The sequence below is a fragment of the Somniosus microcephalus genome, chromosome 7 (assembly GCF_052327205.1).
Source record: "Somniosus microcephalus isolate GS21.2 chromosome 7, FLI_Smic_1.0, whole genome shotgun sequence".
Classification (NCBI taxonomy): domain Eukaryota; kingdom Metazoa; phylum Chordata; class Chondrichthyes; order Squaliformes; family Somniosidae; genus Somniosus; species Somniosus microcephalus.
This window is the reverse complement of record NC_140993.1, coordinates 244,416,441-244,422,441: the sequence shown is the minus strand read 5'-3', so window position 1 is coordinate 244,422,441 and position 6,001 is coordinate 244,416,441. Positions and strand designations below refer to the sequence as shown.

Sequence of the window (6,001 nt, the reverse complement as noted above, 5' to 3'; positions counted from 1 at the left end):
AAGAGCAGGGGTGTTTTTTCCCGATGTCCTGGCCAATATTTATCCCTCAACCAACACCTAAAAACAGATTATCTGGTCATTATTGCATTGCTGTTTGTGGGAGCTTGCTGTGTGCAAATTGTCTGCCACATTTCCTGCATTACAACAGTGACGACACTTCTAAAATCTATTTAATTGGCTGTAAAGTGCTTTGGGATGTTCTGAGGTTGTGAAAGGCACTCTATAAATGCAAGCCATTCTTTTGGCTGTTTAGGCTCGTACATGAAGAGTGGGCAGTTGAGCAAAGTAGCAGAGGGCGGCTGGTGTCTATGGACCTGTTCCACAGTGAGGAGCCGACACCTTCAAATGTTTTTTTTTATTCGCTTATGGGATGTGGGCGTCGCTAGTTGCCCTTGAGAAGATTGTGGTGAGCCGCCTTCTTGAACCGCTACAGTCCGTGTGGTGAAGGTACTTCCACAGTGCTGTTGGGTAGGAAGTTCCAGGATTTTAACCCAGTGAAGATGAAGGATCGGCGATATACTTGGAAAGGAAAGGAAAGGAAGGGGGTGGAAAAAAATAAAAGAATGCAATAAGGGCGGCTTTCACTGAGGCGTAGCCCGAGTGGTAATCTGGGTGAAGAGATCACCTGCCTGTTGTAGGACATGGCCGACTTTTGTTCCAAATAGGCTGGTTCTACAACGGAGGGATAACCCGCTCTGCCAGATCACCGCCCAGGTGGCAAAGTTGAAAATTGCGGGCTTCGGTACTGAGATTTTCTCCGCTGCTGATGATATAATAATAATTGAAACCTTTCCTAACTAACGTCAGCATATCATAAAACATAGCAGAAAACATGGATTTCCATTTTTTTTAAAAAGATAAGAATTTTGGTGTCTGATTACATTTTAGAAATGTTCTGATTGAAACCCGATGAATATTTGTTTGTGGAGGTCTATATTTTGTGTCATTTTCCACCGGGTAGATTTTACTATTTCGCACTCCCAGCACGCAGAGCCTTGTGTGGCGAGAGAGCATATTGATTGGCCGGCCCACGATTTTACCATCAATGAATTGTGGGCCCATGAATGGGGTGTGCGCCCGAATTCCAAATGTCTTTTAAGGAACAGTTCCATGCATAATGACGTGAAATGTTGCAAGTGAGAATCATATTGAATGCCAGCGATGAAGGTGGGAAATGTTGGCCAATTACTAAATTCACATACTGTACTTGATTACTTAGAAAACCTTTTTTTGGGGTTCAAATATTTAGGAATAAGTGACCCAGATTTATGACCCTGCAGTAAGGTCTGAGTGACAGGACAGATGTGAAAGTATCTTCTGTTCCTGTCTTTTTTTGAATAAAAGAAAGAACTTAGAAGAATTTCAAGGAGTTAATTTTAATAAAAGTATAGCAGGATCAGAGGGCTAGAGTTCTAAATTTCTTCTCGAACCCAATTTCTCTCCCCTGAAGACGTCGGCTTATTCTGGAGTACAACTCCACTGGCATCTGTACCCTTTGGTGTCTTGCCCAAGGGCGCCATTCGTCAGCCAGGTAGTGAATGCCAGCAGACTATTGAGCCACAGAGGCCATCACATCTAAGCCTGATGTTGTGCATCCAATGTCGCTTATTGATTTCTGCCTCCCCTTAGCCTTGGGTCACCGATCTGTATGGTTCGGTACCACCGCACGCTGCGTCAAGGGAACTCGTGTATTGTTTTAAACCAGAAGATTGTGTGACTATTCAAAGAGCTAGGGAAAGAAAGGTACTGCAAGTATCCATCTATTACTTGCCGCCTTCCACTCATTTGAAGTTTCTACCTTTGCATGGCTGATTGCCCCAGGAAGGGATGAGCAGAAGTGTCTTGCCGCTTGGCAGTTCGAGGGTTGAAGACCTCGGGGTAGAGTGTCCATTAGTTTTACGCCAGTAATATCCGTGCAATCCGGGCAGAATCAGCGCAAGAGATTGGGGAATTTTAAACCCAAGTGAGTTACGCCCAAAGCCACCTGCGTTCGTGTTTGCCACGATCTTTACCGCTGGTTCAAAATTCAATTCGCCTGAACCGGGCCGCGCCCACAAAACTGGCCATGCCCCCCACGTAGAAATTGTGCAATTGCGCTAGCTCGGGAAGGCTCTTCAAATTGCGTTCATTTTCTTAGGCACACAGACACTAGTCGGCACGTTTTATGGTTTTATCATATCAAAAAATATTCTAATTTACTAGGAAGCTGACTAGTGTTCACCAATGAAACTATTAAATGGTTCCGTATAGTTTTACATAATCAGTGATTTTCAAATCGGGTTAATCACAGGTGGGGAACTGGACATCCTTATTAAAACTGCTTATTTTTTGTGATAAACCCATTTTCAGCTGCATTAATAAAACTGCACCAGGTCACCACTCTTAAATACGTCAAGGAATACATGTTAATGGAAAGAGAAAATAAATAAACAGTTACATTCTATTACGTTGCCCGATTACGCTGGTTTATGGAAGATTTTACGTTTGTGATAACGCAAATGAATTTCAGTGGAAACTTGAACTTTAAACTAACCAGCGCAGTTTCACAATTGCGCCCAAAGCGGAAACTCTGCACTGGGATGTAATGGGCAAAACCACATGAGCAGTTTGTAGAGGGAAATTGGAAACAATGGTATGGAGCAGGAGGAATGTTTGAAACACAAGAGAACAGATTTTGTATCCTTTTTCATTGCAGTTTTATCTGTGATGCAATCTCTTGTTAAGAATGCCACTTGGGAACAGCAGGTCTGGCTACAGGGTAAAGAATTTAGTGTAACAGCTCTGGAATGTGATTGATAAGAGGTTCAAACTAGTATTCTGCAAATATCTGAATGACATTCAAATTGTAATTGTGTTTGCTGTTTCCCAGCCCATGCAGGGAATTCAGGTGAAATAGCTGAAAAATGAGTGAATCATTGCGACAAGGCTTGATAAGTGTTGGTGAGAACGAGGGCGTGAGTTAAAGTAATTTATGTTTAATGCGCCATTTATTCACTAACGTTCCTTCTGTGTCAGCCGTGGCTCTGGGAGAGAAGGTTGTGGGTTCAAGTCCCACTCAAGAGACTTGAGCATAAAATCTAGGCTGACACTCTCTAGTGCAGTACTAAGGGAGTGCTGCACTGTCGGAGGTGCCGTTTTTCAGACGAGACATTAAACTACGGTCCCACCTGCCCTCTCAGGTGAATGGAAAAGATCCCATGGCACTATTTCAAAGTAGAGCAGGGGAGTTCTCCCCGGTGTCCTGGCCAATATTTATCCCTCAATCGATATCACTAAAACAGATTATCATCATAATGGCGGAATCGGGTGATATTACAGAGGTGGAAGTACGTGGTCTTTGTGATGGGGAGGATATGGTGTCGGAAGCTTAGCTCCGGGTTAAATAGGACACCAAAGTTGCAAACGGTCTGATTCAGCCTAAGACAGTGATAAGAGGGTGATGGAATCAATCTCTAGGAAACAGAGTTTGTGGTGGGTGCTAAAGGCAATGGCTTTGGTCTTCCCCAATGGTTAATAGAGGAAATTTTGGCTCACCCAGTACTGGATGTTGGACAAACCGTGTGACAACACAGAGGCAGCGGAGGGGTCAAGAGAGGTGGTGGTGAAATAGAAATGGATGTTGTCAGCGTACTTGAGGAACCTGATGCTGTATTTTCGGATGATACCGCCAAGGGGCAGCATATAGATGAGAAATAGGAGGAGGCCAAGGATAGATCCTTGGGGGACTCCAGAGGTAACAGTGCGAGAGTGGGAAGAGAAGCCATTGCAGGAGATTCTCTGGCTATGACTGGATAGATACGAATGGAACCAGGTGAGGGAAGTTCCATTCAGCTAGACAACGGAGAAAAGGCGTTTGAAGAGGACAGTGTGGCCAACCATGTCAAAGGCTGCACACAGGTCAAGAAGGATGAGGAGGGATAGTGCACCATGGTCACAGCCACATAGGATGTTGTTTGTGACTTTGATTAAGGCTGTTTCAGTGCTGTGATGGGGCAGAAACCTGATTGGAAAGATTGAAACACTGGAGTTGCGGGAAAGATGGCATGAGTTTGGGAGGTGACAACATGTTCAAGGACTTTTGGAGAGGAAAGAGCGGTTGGAGATGGAGCGATATTTTGCAAGGACAAAGGGGAAAGGGTAGGTTTTTTGAGGAGGGGTGTCATGACTGCATACATCAAAGAGAGGGAGACAGTACTAGAGGAGAGAGAACCATTTACATTATAAGCTAGCATGGGGGCCAAGAAGGGAAGTTGGGTGGTCAGTTTAGCGTGAATAGGATTGAGAGAGCAGGAGGTGAGTCTCCTGTACAAGATGAGCTCGGAGAGGGTATGAGGGCAAATAGGAGAGACTAGATAAAGATGCTAGGGGAGGGGGCAACCTTGTCGATGAATAGTTCAGAAAGGCCTTGATATACTTAGGTTGATTGCCTTAGACTGGAATCTGTCTCATAGATCAGTCAAAGAGTTTGATATTGATCAATGGGCCAGGCCATTCCATTCAGTTACCAGCGTCCTCTGGGGCTGTTTACAGTACAGGCTTTGTTTAACTGTTGTAATTGAGTGGGCAAACAGTTTGGAATCCTGTGAATGTTTTGCCATCTAAAGCTAGTTATAGGAAATCCAGTTTTAACGACCTTTGTTCTGATGTATCTTCAAAGGAATTTGGAGCTACACAGTGGCAGTATTCCGTCAGGACAGCGGTCCCTCTGAAGCCAGCAGTGACCGGTTCAGTCCTCTGTGGTCGCGATAGATACTAAAAGATTAAGCGAACATATTTCAGGGTAAGTTTAATGTTGAGGGTTAGCGTAGGGAAGCGTCCTTGTTGTTTTTGACATTTTGATGAGAATAGTTTGTAATTACTGTAAATATATTGTTTATCACCACTGCCTCTTTTCACTTATTTATTTCGCTGTTTAATGTTCGATAGATATGTTGACCACTTTATGGCCTTTTATTTATTTGTTGCATTTTGCAGTATTTCAGAGTCTGCAAAAAACTTTGGGCAATATATTTTTATTTTGTTATAAGAAAGGGACATTGCATCAATTTAATTGGAAATTATTTTTCTTTATACTTTTAAAACTTATTTCCCTCAGTCGGAGCAGATAATCTACAATCGCGAGAAAAGCTTTTAAACTCATTTTATATTATGAAAAAAAATTCTCATGAAATAAATATTTGTAATTACATAGTGCCTTTCATGACCTCGGGGCATGCCAAAACGCTTTACAGCCAATTAAGTACTTTTGAAGTGTAGTCACTGTTGTATTGTAGAAAACACGGCAGGTATTTTGCGCACAGCAAGCTCCCACAAACAGCAATGTGATAATGACCAGATAATCCATTTTTAATGATGTTGATTGAGGGATAAATATTGGCCAAGACCCCGGGCACCCTGCTCTTCTTTGAAATAGTGCCATGGGATCTTTTACATCCACCTGAGCAGGCAGACAGGGCCTCTGACTAATGTCTCGTCTGAAAGTTGGCACCTCCGACAGATAAATAGAGGACTTGAATCATGGGATCATTCCAGCCAGTGTTGTAGGCGGCACACTTAGAATCGTACAAATTGTTCCAAACGGTGTCCCCACCCTAGCTCTACACATCCCCTCAGCCTGGCTCCTCTGGTGCCTGCTCCTCAACCCTGGTCTGGCTCCCACCTCCTGGTGTTGCTGAACAGAACACTACACACTGAGTGGTATTTCCCAGTCTCCTGAGAATTCCTGTGCACTGCGTGTATAGGTGCTTGTATTCCGCAGAATAGCAGCAATGAGAAGTTTGGAGCCGAAAAGGTGCTAAGGGGCAGAGCTGGGAGTCGCGCTGATTTTCAAGGTGAAATATGTGAATGTTGCCCTGGCTGACTGACTATCTGTGTGAAATCCCGGCGGTTAGCATGTGTGTAAACTTGATATAAGTTCAGTAAGTGGCAGCTTGAAGTGTAATTTTATACAACACTGCCACATGTGTTCTATTCTGTGTGATTAAAATCTCTATTCTAACTA

At 43.6% G+C, this 6,001-nt stretch overlaps 1 long non-coding RNA gene across 3 annotated transcripts in view; it reads left to right on the top strand.

Moving 5' to 3' along the window:
• The first annotated feature begins 5,532 nt into the window (after window positions 1-5,532).
• Window positions 5,533-6,001, top strand: part of LOC147115201 (uncharacterized) — a 162,877-nt gene continuing 162,408 nt past the window's right edge. For all 3 annotated transcript variants that reach the window (XR_015079090.1, XR_015079089.1, XR_015079091.1), the window contains exon 1: window positions 5,533-5,831. This is a non-coding gene — a long non-coding RNA (uncharacterized LOC147115201). The remainder of the gene's footprint in view (window positions 5,832-6,001) is intronic.